Raw genomic sequence first — 12773 nt, forward strand, 5'->3', positions numbered from 1 at the left:
AAAATTCCTTAGATAGCTGATGGAATTTTTGAAATTGTGAGATTTGTGGCAATTAATTGATTTCCAGATATCTTCTTAAAGTACTGTAACAAGTATAGCCATTTGCTGGTTCAGACTGCTGTCAAAGTACTTAGTTCTACTAAACAGTTCAGAAAACCAAAAAAAAAAAAAAAAAAAAAAATGCACCTAAGAAGAAGACATTGAAATGACCAAAAATTGAAAACATTTCAAAGCAAAATTGTTAATGAGCTGTTTGAGCTATATGGACATTATAAGTGCAATTAACTAGAAGCCAATAAAAATAATCAATGACAGAGTGCAGCCCTCTGGTACCAAAGTGCTTTTACAAAGAGATGTCTGTGAAAGCAGCAAGTGATTAAAAAAGCCACCTTTATCTATGGGAGCGCGTGCTATTTTACATGAGTAGAAACGAAAATGATTTTCATTGACTATTTCTGAAGTTCGGCCTGTGGCAAACAGTGAAGAGCTGTGTGTGGGAATAGAGAAGTTTCTGCTCTTAGCTGTGCGCCCACCCCCTCCTTGCCAGGAATGTTGGAGGCAGCCACGATCTAATCAAAGGAAGGTAGGAGTTTAGATTTCAAAATGTAGATGTCACATTTCAGTGCCAACTACTCCTACATTAACCCTTTATCAGCAAGTCAAGATGAATCTTTTATCTCCTATGGAAGGGAAAACGTCTTGCTGAGAAGGTGGCCCTTCCATAGACGGGCAGTAAAAATTTTTAAGGTTTCTGTGCATCCCACTGAGGGTCCCCATCATCCCAGGGGGAGCACGAGGAGTTGTGAAAAGTAACACACAACTGGTCATCAGAATAATTCATTCCCTCCACCTTCTCTGTAGCACCTCCCACTTCTCCTCTTTTTATAGCAGTCCTTTCTCTCTGAAAATCTCAGGTTACTTGACTGGGAGTTCTCAGACCTCCAGTTTCAGCCCTGCCCTCAGCCTCCAATCCGTAAGAGACACCCAGCCCCAGCAATTGGATTGGGCAGCCCGTCTTGACACACCACTGTGCTGAGTGCTTGAGGACGTGTTTCAACAGATGGTTGGGGTTAGTGTGTGTCATCACATTCGAGTGGGGATTAAGAGAAGGAAGGCTGCCTTGCTGGAGCTGTGTGGTCTTCCCCAAGTGAGAGTCGCAGGCAATAGAACTACTTTGCTTTTGGAGGAAAAGGAGGAATTCATTTTCAGCAGACACAAGAAAAGCAGTTTTTTTTTCAGGTAAAGTAAAAGACATTGAATGCTTCTCTCCCCCTCTCTCTTTTAGCATAGTTTTGAATGGAATGCTAGCACGGCACACTTGTCAAAGCCAGTTGTTGCTGTCCTATCAATGCTGCTATTGTACAGCTGACAGATGACAGTGAGCATAGCTTGATGCTTGGCTGTCTTTGTAGAACTAACACTCCTCATGCCTTGCTTTTGAAGGTGTAGCTAAGAAAATATCTTTGGGAACCGCGTTTGTACCTTTTCATATCCCCGTTGTGTACTCAGAACAGGAGCTATAACTTGCTTGTAGAGGATAGATAAGGCTGAGAAAGGATTTATTTTAGCTTTCAAAATTAAAATTCACTTTCAAACTGTTGCATTTTACTGCTCAATTTATAAAGATTCTTTGAAGGGTCTATTACTGAGTTGCTGGCAGACGTGGAAATGCTTTCTTCACCGATTTGTGCAAGGTAGATTATATCTGATTTATGACAGAGCAAAGGGTGTTTTAAAATATTTTTGGAGATTGACTCTAAAGTTTGGAAACTCCTTCAGAGAAGGGGCTACCCTCTGAACAGCCGCTAGGTCGGCTTTAAAACAAAAATGCTTAGAGCTGGAAGAAAAGCAGAGAAGGAAGAAGGAGGAAAATGCTCTTTAACATAGCCCTCTTGCAGCTGCAGGGAAAGCAGATGGAGGTAATTGATTTGCAGATCTGTTTGTGAAAGTTTTACAAGTCATGGAAAACTAAAGTAGCATCTCTGTAATGGATCATTAAGAGTCACTACATTTATAGGTTTTAGACTGGCTAAGTGAAGTGTTAATTAAACGTAAATAGATTTTCAGGTTTGGTTATAAACAGACACACAAAAAGGATTTAATTATAAACTAGTCATTGGAAATTAATAGTCATCTGGTGCCTGAGCAACATAAAATGAGTTGTCATCATATATGCGAGTAGCCGTAACGGCTCTACCAAAAGCACCCATCAAAATTGAATTGAACTATTTATAAATATAACAAGGGGGTTTATATGCTATGTTTAATTTGTAGTATAAAAAAAGGCCTTTCAATTCAGGCTCTATTTTCACAGGGATCAAAACATAAAATTTTTTATTTTCCAAATTTTCTAGCAAGATAGGTGAGCCAGTGAGACTTCTGCTACCCTAATATACTTGCCCTCCGATAGCAACATTCATATACCTGTGGTATGCAGAGATTCTGGCTCCTACTGGACTTTCACATTTGGCAGAGAAACCCAGCATTATCCTCACCCTTTGCAGGTGAGAGATTCTATGAATAATATTGTATATAAGCTGCTCTGAAATAAGAGCTGTTTGGTAGGTTGAATAACAGGATTTATGGCTAGTGCTTTGTGATTTTAGTATTCAATTGCATAAAGATGTCTGTAAAATTATGTTTCAAGTTGCATTATACATATTTTTGCAACCATGTGGTTAATTTTTTTAAATCCTTTTTTTAAAAAAGTTAAGATTAAAACAATATTTTAATATGGTCTTTAATTTGTATTCAGAATGTTCTCCAGTTATACTCTCAAACTTCTCCTTCAATGAGAAATTATCGTCATAAATACCCAGGCAGTTATTCTGACTGAGTATTATCTGATTCCCAATATTACATAACCAAAATAGATCCAAGTTCATAAGCTGAAGTATTTTGGAATTCCAGTCATTCCATTTTGGCTTTACAATGGAAATGAGGTTTTAAAAAATAAAGACAGAAAGGCAAACTAATATCTCGTGTTGTATCAGGATTAGAACTACATGGACGGCATATAGCATGCATGGTGCTAACTACCAATGCCATTTTTCACTACCGCAGAAATATTTCACAAGAAAGTCAAGTGCCTCCTCAAAGATCGGATTTTCCTCCCTGATACGTGGCATGATGGCATCTAACAGAGGCAAGGTGCTATTTAGCAACGGGTGCCCCACCAGCATACATCCCTAATGTTGCAGATAGATCACAGGGCTGCCTTGACAGGACTTTGACAATATGGGACAACTCCCCTGAAAAAACAATTGTACACAGGATTAGGCAGGATGGAAACAAGAAAGGAAGCATGGAGAGATAATAAATTCACACCTTGAAACGGCAGCCGTATTTCTGTCCCCTTAGCAGGGTAATGTGAAGTTACTTCATGAACTGAAAGGGCTGGCTTAAAACACAGTGCCCACAGGGCAATCCCAGCTTCTTGTCAAAACCAAAATCCACTGTCCCAGATGGTAAACATGCAGAGACATATTTATGGTGACTTCTACATACCTCAGTTTGACATTTGGTTTCTTCCTGACAGCACTTGTGCTGGTAATACACATGAAGTTCCCATCAGCATTCCACCAGCTGTGAAAGTGTTTGAGCACACGGGATATCCCTTCCAGAGAAGCGAAAAATAACGGAGGTTGAGGAGATCCGAAATGTGCACTCGGTATGCATTAAGGTGACAGATCTTAGAGGTGAAAAGTGATCTGAAAGCTTGATTTGTGAAAGTGACAAAATTCATTTTTATGGTGGTGTGCAATACCAAAATACGTTAGTCCAGGTATTGACTGAATTCATGGTAGATTATGAGTGGGAACCTCCATCAGGAAACTAGAACAGTTCTACTCTGTTTTCCTTCTAAGAAAATGTAAGTGACTCCATGCAGATTGTTGTAGCCATTTACATCATAATAGTAGAGACAAGTGGCAACTGGGACATTTCCTATTTCCTTCCCTAATTATGTATCCATATTGGAAGGGTTAGAGGTTTGTTTCTTCTGTGTTTTATATTGAAAATGGGTTTATTCTTTAAAAATCCTAGGACCGGGCACAGTGGCTCACGCCTGTAATCCCATTTCGGGAGGCCGAGGCGGGTGGATCACCTGAGATCAGGAGTTCAAGTCCAGCCTGGTCAACACGGTGAAACCCCATCTCTACTAAAAATACAAAAATTAGCCAGGCATGGTGGTGGGCACCTGTAATCCCAGCTACTTGGGAGTCTGAGGCAGGAGAATTGCTTGAACCCGAAAGGCGGAGGTTGCAGTGAGCCGAGATCGCATCATTGCACTCCAGCCTGGGCGACAAGAGTGAAACTCCGTCTAAAAAACAAAAACAAAAAAAGCATGATTTATGATACTGAGCTATATATAGCATTGAGATTTCCCCAACCATCGCCACATAGATGAGGCCAACCAAAAGGTCAGCTCAGGACATCTGGTATTTTTTCCCCTGTGCAATATTTTTGTGTGGAGAGCATGAAGTAAATTTAAGGAGATTAAAATTTTTAAAACCAGACTCTAAATAGATGGTTACTTTTATCATTATTGACTTTGGGGAGAAGGAGGCTCATGTGTGAAATTAAGTCTATGATCATGTGGTAAATTCACCTTTTATTTAGGTTAGAACCATGAAAATTTTTGAAAGGAGATATCTTCTTGAAAAAATTTGTCCTGAAATATGTTTCCTATTTAAATTATTTTTAATCTATCTTAATATCCTGAGGAGGTGGGGAATTCGCCTGTTAGCCTTTTTTTCCTCTCTCATATTTCCCTCTCCCCTATAGCCAATCTGTCATCAAATTCTGTGAGTCCTTCCTTTAAAATATCTCCCACATGTGGCCCATAGCTACCATCCCAGTGCAATGATCATCTCACATGTGGGCCATTGCAACAGCCTCCTAAATGGTCCACTTGCCTCCATTTCCCTCTTTTGTCTACTACTGCAGACTCAGCTTCCTAAAATGTCACTTTCATCAAAGCACTTCTAGTCTGAAAATTACCACATGGACCCTTACTACCCACAAAATGAATTTCAGTCCTATTCTAATGTGCTGGCCTTCTGTTATTTGGCCCGAACTTTTCAACCATTTCTCCCCGCCAAATCCCCACAACCTCAGAAGTCTACCCTTCCTTCCAGCTAAAGTGAGCAGCACAGCATCTCCACTTGCTAGACTTTTCTTTCAGCCCTAACCACTCTAGTTTTCTATCTTGTCTTTAAAATGAGTTTGTCATCATGTGCACGGTTCCTTCTAAGTCTATATTCACAAGGCTGTGTGTAAAATGCACCACTCAGTTCATCCTTATCACCTCTATATATTCATCTTTCAAAGTTTCAGCTTAAGTTCCACCTCCTTGGAGAAGCCTCCCTGACCGCTACCTCTTCCAGCAATGCTTTTCTTCCCTTCATGTTGACCACCGGTTATCTATGGATTGCACTTAAAACAATTGCTTTATTTTTTATTCTGCTCTATAGTTTGCTTGTTTATTCCTTGACTTCTCAGGTAGAGTGACAGAGACTGGCCTGGTCCACTTTAATGACCCACAGAAGACCCTAATAAGTGTGCTTACTAAACTCACCAGGACATTCGAACACTCAAGGCACTTTCCTCTCTAGAGTTACCCCACTTTAGAGCCATTCACTGGCTCCAGTAGCTTCCTCCCCACCCAGGACAGGAAACAAAAAAAAAAATGAAACTCAGTGGATTTTATTTGGGGGAAACTTAAGAAAAATGCCCCTAAGGCAGAAAGTGAAATAAATGCCCCAGATTAAGCTTGAGTATTATACGAAAAATCCCTATCAAGTTCAGCTTTAACTGTAGTAGAAATTACATGTATTGGCTGCCACTCTATCATAAAATCCCAAATATGGCTCTGGAGCAGGAGAGTACAGGCTCTGGGTTCAAACAGACCTGTGTTCTAATCCAGGGACCACCTCTCTAGCTGTGTGGCCTTGGACAGCGAACTGACCCATTCTGAGATTCAGCTCCTTCCTCTGTAAAATACAGATAGGAGTACTTATCTTGGGAACATTGTAAAGAAAACACATAAATCACCTAGCTCAGTGCATATCCAGTATTGTATGTTCAATAAATGGAAGTGAGAGAGAGTTGATTGGTGCATACATAGATCCAGACCTAGGATGCAGGAATGACCATCGTTCAGCTACGTCAGTCATTAATCCTATGTATTTACGATGTGCCTTCCTTTAGCATTTTCTTCTGCCACCAAAGGCAGGGGAATAAGGAAAGGAGGGAGAGAGCAAGGGAGAGAAATTGAGAGAGAGAGAGAGAGAGAAGGAGGGAGGTGCTCTTGGCATTTAGGGATTTGGAGCAACTGAGCTAATGGCTCTGTAGGGACAGTAGTGACAGTTAAATACACGTTGAGGGAGGAATGAAGCGTGAAGCCCTGGGTCCCGCACCAAGGATAATAAAGAGCAGGCCCTGGGCCACCGTGCTGTGCTGTTGGGGAACAAAGGACCCTATCCCTGTACCCTAGCAGGGATTTGGATTCACTAAGGGTCATGTGCTTCTCTTCTTTCCTCCTGGCTCACCATCTAGAAAGAAATATTAATCAAAACTGGCAAAACACTGTAGAGAGTCAGATCGAGCTTCCAGAAGTAATTGATAAAGCAAGATACCATTTAGACTTCACCTTCAAACCAAATTTAACAAAAAAGCTGAAAGCAATCAGCTTGAGCCCCTTACCATTCTCAAACTCTGCACGCATCATCAAACATTGAACCTTCTATTTGTGCCTTTTCCCTGGAAGGGCAGCTGACTGTGAAATTCTCTAACAAGACACTGAATGGCACTTAGCAAATATGTCCTTAGACATTGGATATTCAGTTCTAGCTTTCTGATCATCTGGTCTGCACCTGCCCTCAGCCAGGGAGAGGAAAGAAACTGGAACTGCCTGGGATGATGGGCAAGGCAGTATTTCTGGAGGTCCCTCCCTCTCCCTAGCAAACATCTATCACATTTTCAAAGAGAGGCATTAACAATTACATTCGACACCATCATCACCTGTAGCCGCTAAGCTAGTCTTCGTTGCCCTCTAAATATGTGGTCCAGGTCCTCCTGCACAGTAGTGTATTAAACTTTTTAAATTTTAATTTAATTTAATTTTTTGAGACAATGTCTCACTCTCCCATCCGGGCTGGAGGGCAAATGCAAGATCATAGCTCACAGCAGCCTCCATCTTCTGGGCTCAAGCGATCCTCCTGCCTCAGCCTCATGAGTAGCTAGGACTGCCAGCATGCACCACCATACCCAGCTATTTTTTATTCTTAATTTTTTAGAGACTGGGTCTCACTATGGTGCCCAGGCTGATCTCAAACTCCCAGCCTCAAGTGGTCCTCCCACTTCAGCCTCCCAAAGTGCTGGTACTGTACAGGTGTGAGCAACCACATCAGCCCTAAGCCACTTTTAATTAGAAAAAAAAATTCCTTCAAAGGTAAAATTTTTCTTGTGCTATTTTATTTTTGTTTTTGTTTACTACACAGGTACAAACCTGTAGGAAACTATGTCTACATTTTCTAAAATATGAATCTATGGGACTTGAACATGCTACTGCTTAACTGTTGTGGTGAGATTAATACTAAACCTCTGTGCTGAATAAATGAACAGACACATTGTGTTTCTCAATCAAAAGTTTTAATTGTAAAAGGTAGACTCTCTCAAAATAAATCTATAAATTTTGGGTCATACTAATCAAATTCTAAAATAAAGTTAGAAGGCTGGTGATGGGAGTGGTGTTTGGGAACTGGCAAGAGTCCACATGGCTCTTGTTGAATATAAACTAAAAAACATTCTAAAGCTGGATGGACAATCAATTCATGAGCAAGCCTAGACATTTTCATAAAACAGTATCCTTGTAAGATGGGGATTTGTCTTATTACATATCCAATCACATTATACCATAACAATTGAATTGTCTGTTCTTAAGCAACGGACTCTGATGTAGATTTCATCTACTGTCATGTAGTTTTCCTCTCGCTCTTCTTTGTTTTGCTCTATTCTTTTGTTGGCATTGACCAAATCTTCAGCTGAGCAACAAACTGCTGTAGCCAGATGCTAGTTCTGTTGCTAGAATTAACAGAAATTCTGAACTAATTTTTTATTTTGTCCTATGGTCTTTCCAATCAGTAAATAGGGTTACTAATACATGCAACTTTTTCCACTTCATAGTACGCAAAGAATTTCTGAGACAGGTTTGTTTCAAGAACTCAGGAAAATCTCCTTGTATTCCTTTGATGACAGAGGCTCAAAGATTATTCAGTCTAAGTGTCCTCCCATTTTCCTGAACAACACTGGCACATTTAGCGCATTCTTAAAAACCAAAATGGAAATCTGAAATACAAAGAGTTCTGTTTATTGTCCAGTTTTTTTTGGTATGATGTTACAGGCATAATCTGCTATATTAATTTAAAGTAAAACTAAAGGTTACACAATTAAAAGATATTAGCTATACCAGAATTATGGTGGGAAAAGACTAGTTGCATTCCAATGTACATTTATTGATCAGTTACTTTAGAAGTGTGCACCTCTAGATATTATCTTCAAACTCCTATCACAGATATGCCTTTGCTTCCCAATCACCTTTCTGTCATATAACATGTGTTCTGAATAGACTTCCTGCCAATTTAAAGTTTCACCCTTAACCTTCACCTGCCAATAATCAATCTTTTCCTGAATAGAATGTCCCTGTAAACAGATGTGCTTTACCGTGCATCCAGAAATTCTTGAAACCAGCTTTTAACTTTCATCTTATAAAAAGTGCATCCCAGAAAAGACAGGCCCCCTACAAATCATGTTCTCTTTTTTTCTTCTGAGAACTTTATGCTGGTAAAAGAAAAGAAAGTTTTCCGAATATAACAGATAAATAAAAGCATAGGACATGTAATATTTTTCACTTGGGATGCCTAGAGGCTTTACATGTGTTATCACATTCTTTTTCATATGTGATGTTTAGATTTAGTAAATGAGATTTATGATATGGACCCGATATCAAACAGATTAAATCTTTTTATTTTACTTTGTCTCAGTTTCCTTCTCTGTAAAATGGAGTTATGTTTATCACAAAAGGTTGTTATAAAGATTAAATGAGATAATTAAATAAGATGCTTAACACAGAATATAGAACAGAGAAACTGCACAAACACAAAACACAAAAGCTACATTTTTGTTCCAAGAAGGCAAAAGAAAAGGCTTGAGCTGAGGCTTGGTGATAAAGTGAGTGTGTCCTTTTCAAATAAAAATAGCCCTTTTTAATCTAATGATCTGTATGACACAATTTGGAAATATAATGAAGATGGCCACTTGGCAAAGAAGAGAAAGAGGAAGAGGGAGGAAAAGAGGATAGAGGCAAAGAAGAAAAAAAAAGGAACGGAAGAGGAGGGGAAACACTGTGATCCTCTCTTGCCCCTGCTCTGTGCCTTGCTGTAATAAGCATTTCATGTCATAGTTAAGTCAGGCCAGATTCTAGAGTGTCCTAACACATCAGGTAGAGAGGTTGGACTTGATAGCTAAACAGATGCCTTAGGAAGTTCAAGCAGTAGGTTTTTAAGAATGAGGAGAGATTAAGGAAAAACGAGAGGGACAGTGAGTGAGCAGAGACAGAGAGAGAAAGAGAGAGGGGGATAACAAGACAATTGATCCCCAGAGTTCAAATAAATTAAAAAAAAAATGTTGTCTATTCCCATCGATGCAGTGGGAATAAGGAAAGGATGGGTGTAAGAAACATGGTGAAGAAATAAATAACAATAATACAACTTGGTGATTAGTCAAATAGAGGACAAAAGAGAGAAAAATACTGAGGTATCAAGCCCAGGACACAGGGAAATGGTGGCTCAATCTAAAGCTACTGAAAATGGAATTTCATTCGGCAACACAATACATTCCCAAAGTGACAATGGTCATTACGGAACAAATGTTTATCTGTTATCTGTGAACAGACTACACTCAATAGAACTTTATAATGCAAACATAGGTAAATATATGTGTATATCAATGTTTAATAATATATGTGCTGCCGAAGCAAGCACTCAATGTTTAATAATATAATTTAAATAGATACAATCTAATTTTCTGATCATTGGTGGGCATTAGACAGAATACACAACTGTGATTTTCATAAGGCATATGCCACCCTAGATTAAAAAAAAAAAATCCCAGATTAAGAAAATGGTTGGCCAAGTAACAATCTAGCATTTCTGTAACTTTGGGGAAGTTATGGATATTCGAGTCAAAATACTCAACTACATCTGCATAACACCTATAATTCTCTTCTTTTGACTAAGACTGTTAGTGGAGAGGAACATAAAATTTAAAAAGTCTAGAGGCAAGAAGAGATGAAATATTTAAGTTGCCTATGCTCACAAACCTTCATATTCTACCTTGGGGGAGGCTGATTTACATCCTTTCACAGAATGTACCGATGACTTATTTACAAATGAAATACACATTCCCTTCTTCATCATCCTTAATTTTATGATTTGGGAAAGGTTTCCCCATTCCCCTGCTTTTCTTTCTATCCCCTCTTGTTTTGTCCTTTTTTGTTTTATTTGTTTCAACCATTTCCTCTTCAAAATAAGAGGGCCGTTCTCTAGTCAAGTCTTCCTACTAAATCAATGGGCAGTTTTCAGGACTAAGTATAGATTTCTTAGAAGTAGAAGATTGTGTTTGCCATTTCAAACTCTTGCATTATATGTTGGAGGCAGCATGACTGAAAGAATACAGAGCTTGAGTCAGCAAAATCTGGAACTGAAATGTAGCCCTGTTACTGAAAATTTGTGGGAATAGCATTGACCATGGAGACTTGACAGCATTTTCGTTCTTCAAAAGAGACTTGGGTCCCATTCAAGTTTTTAATGAAGACTTTGGCCTGTTCTATTTTACCCAAATGGGTTTTCTGAACCATATTCCCTAGTTCCCCTGGAAGAAACACCAGCCTGAGTATCAGCACCTGTAATCTATTTCTCACTCAGGGTTGCCAGACATGAGGGATTAATTGACATGAGCCAGTTTATATTTGGAAGCCATTAATGGCTAGCAACTGAATTGTTGAGACATCCAGTGCAATGAACCAGACAGAAAAGAATAATACACAAATGCCATAGTTAGATCAATAAACATCATCTTCAGCAAGCACAAACATTGGGTTTAGCTGCCAAACTTAAAACTAGGTCTCTTCATCTAGTACCCACTTAGGTCAATGGGCCAGGGTCCTGGTATAGAGATTGGGGACTGAAACATGAGTTGATATTTCCAAACTTCTTAATTTTGGATTGTCTAAGTTCAGATTTCAAGATTCTACTCCTACATGTTACGCTTTTAGATCTGTCTTGGAGGTACAAAGACTTCTGGAATTGGAGAAGTTTGGTCCTTCTAAGAAGAGAAAAATGAATAAGTAGAGAAGTCAGAAAAAAGAATACAATGCAGTCAAAACATGTTCTGTCATACAGAGTCACTTTACCTTTTTGATGTAAAAATCAGGACAGAAAACAGAGGGAAAAATAAGCTATATGAAAAACTTTATGTATAGCAATTGTTATTCTCATTAGCCATTCTTCTACAAAAATAGCTGTCTATTCATCTAACATTCTGGTGAACTACTACAGTAGTCTCAGAAGTGAAATTAGAAGTGTTCCTACAATTGCTTCTACCATTGTCATAACCCCTTTGGAAGCTTAGAATACTCCACTTAACTTCCTCATCTGCTTCAGGCAAATCATATTTCATGTTGGGCAAATAAAATTAAAATGTATATTTTATTATTTCCCTGGTAATTTTTCAAGTCTGAAAAAACAGTTAAGCACACTATTAGCAATGAAATAAAATTTGCTGAATAATGACAGAAGTGTTGGAGCTAGGAAAAAGAGGCAGGGTGGTACAGTGGAAAGACATTAGAAATCTGGATTCTAGAACTTGGCTACTATTAATAGTGTGATTTTGAGCAAATTAGTTAACCTTTCAGGAGCATGCCATCATCTCTTTGCCTGCATTCTGCCATTCCCTTCACCTAGATGGCATTATTCTCCTTCTTTACTGGCAAACTCTGCTTTTCCTTTAAGACAAGCTTAAATAAATAAAGCATTCTCCTTTGTTTGTTTTTTTGAGAAAGTGTCTCTCTCTGTCACTCAGGCAAGGTGCAGTGGTATGATCATGGCTCATTGCAGTGTTGACCTCCTGGGCTTAATTGATCCTCCCACCTCAGCCTCCCAAGTAGCTGGGACCTCAATCACATACCAGCCTGGCTAAATTTTTCCTATTTTCTATAGACATGGGGTCTCCCTATGTTGCCCAACTGGTCTCCCAAATGTTGCTCAAACCCCTGGGCTAAAGCAGTCCCCTGCCACAGCATTCCAAAGTGCTGGGATTACAGGTGCAAGCCACTGTACCCAGCCTAAGCATTCTCCTTGAAACTAAAAAGAATGGTTGGAGGAAAGAGGAAGAACTTCAATCCGGTTCTGCATCACCTCGTGCATCTGAAATAAGCTCTGTACCTTATCTCTGTGTTATCTCCACTCGTCTTACCTACTGCCATTAAACTCATCTTATTTCTACACTGTTTCATCATATCACTCCACTACTCTAAAACACCTGTCTCCCAATTTTCTGCAGCATCCAGTCTAAAGAAAGGACCAGCAATTAAGAACCTCCATGATCTTTTCCACTATAACCATCCCACTCCCCCTATACAGTTTCTGCTCTTTCCTAAAGTGGTTCAACATGTCCTGAATTTACATCTTTACTTCTGCTACAAGGCACGTGCT

General features: G+C 39.2%; 1 protein-coding gene across 6 annotated transcripts in view; it reads left to right on the forward strand.

Moving 5' to 3' along the window:
• The first annotated feature begins 968 nt into the window (after positions 1–968).
• SULF1 (sulfatase 1) overlaps positions 969–12773 on the forward strand; it is a 191405-nt gene continuing 179600 nt past the window's right edge. For 2 of the 6 annotated variants that reach the window (XM_063726673.1, XM_002819162.5), the window contains exon 1: positions 972–1239. The gene's annotated coding sequence lies outside the window, so the exon portion shown is untranslated. Of the gene's footprint in view, positions 1240–3538; positions 3671–12773 lie in introns of all 6 variants that reach the window. The other 4 variants (XM_054561716.2, XM_024251047.3, XM_054561719.2 and 1 more) reach the window with 4 other exon arrangements.

This window comes from Pongo abelii, chromosome 7 (assembly GCF_028885655.2).
Source record: "Pongo abelii isolate AG06213 chromosome 7, NHGRI_mPonAbe1-v2.0_pri, whole genome shotgun sequence".
Lineage (NCBI taxonomy): Eukaryota > Metazoa > Chordata > Mammalia > Primates > Hominidae > Pongo > Pongo abelii.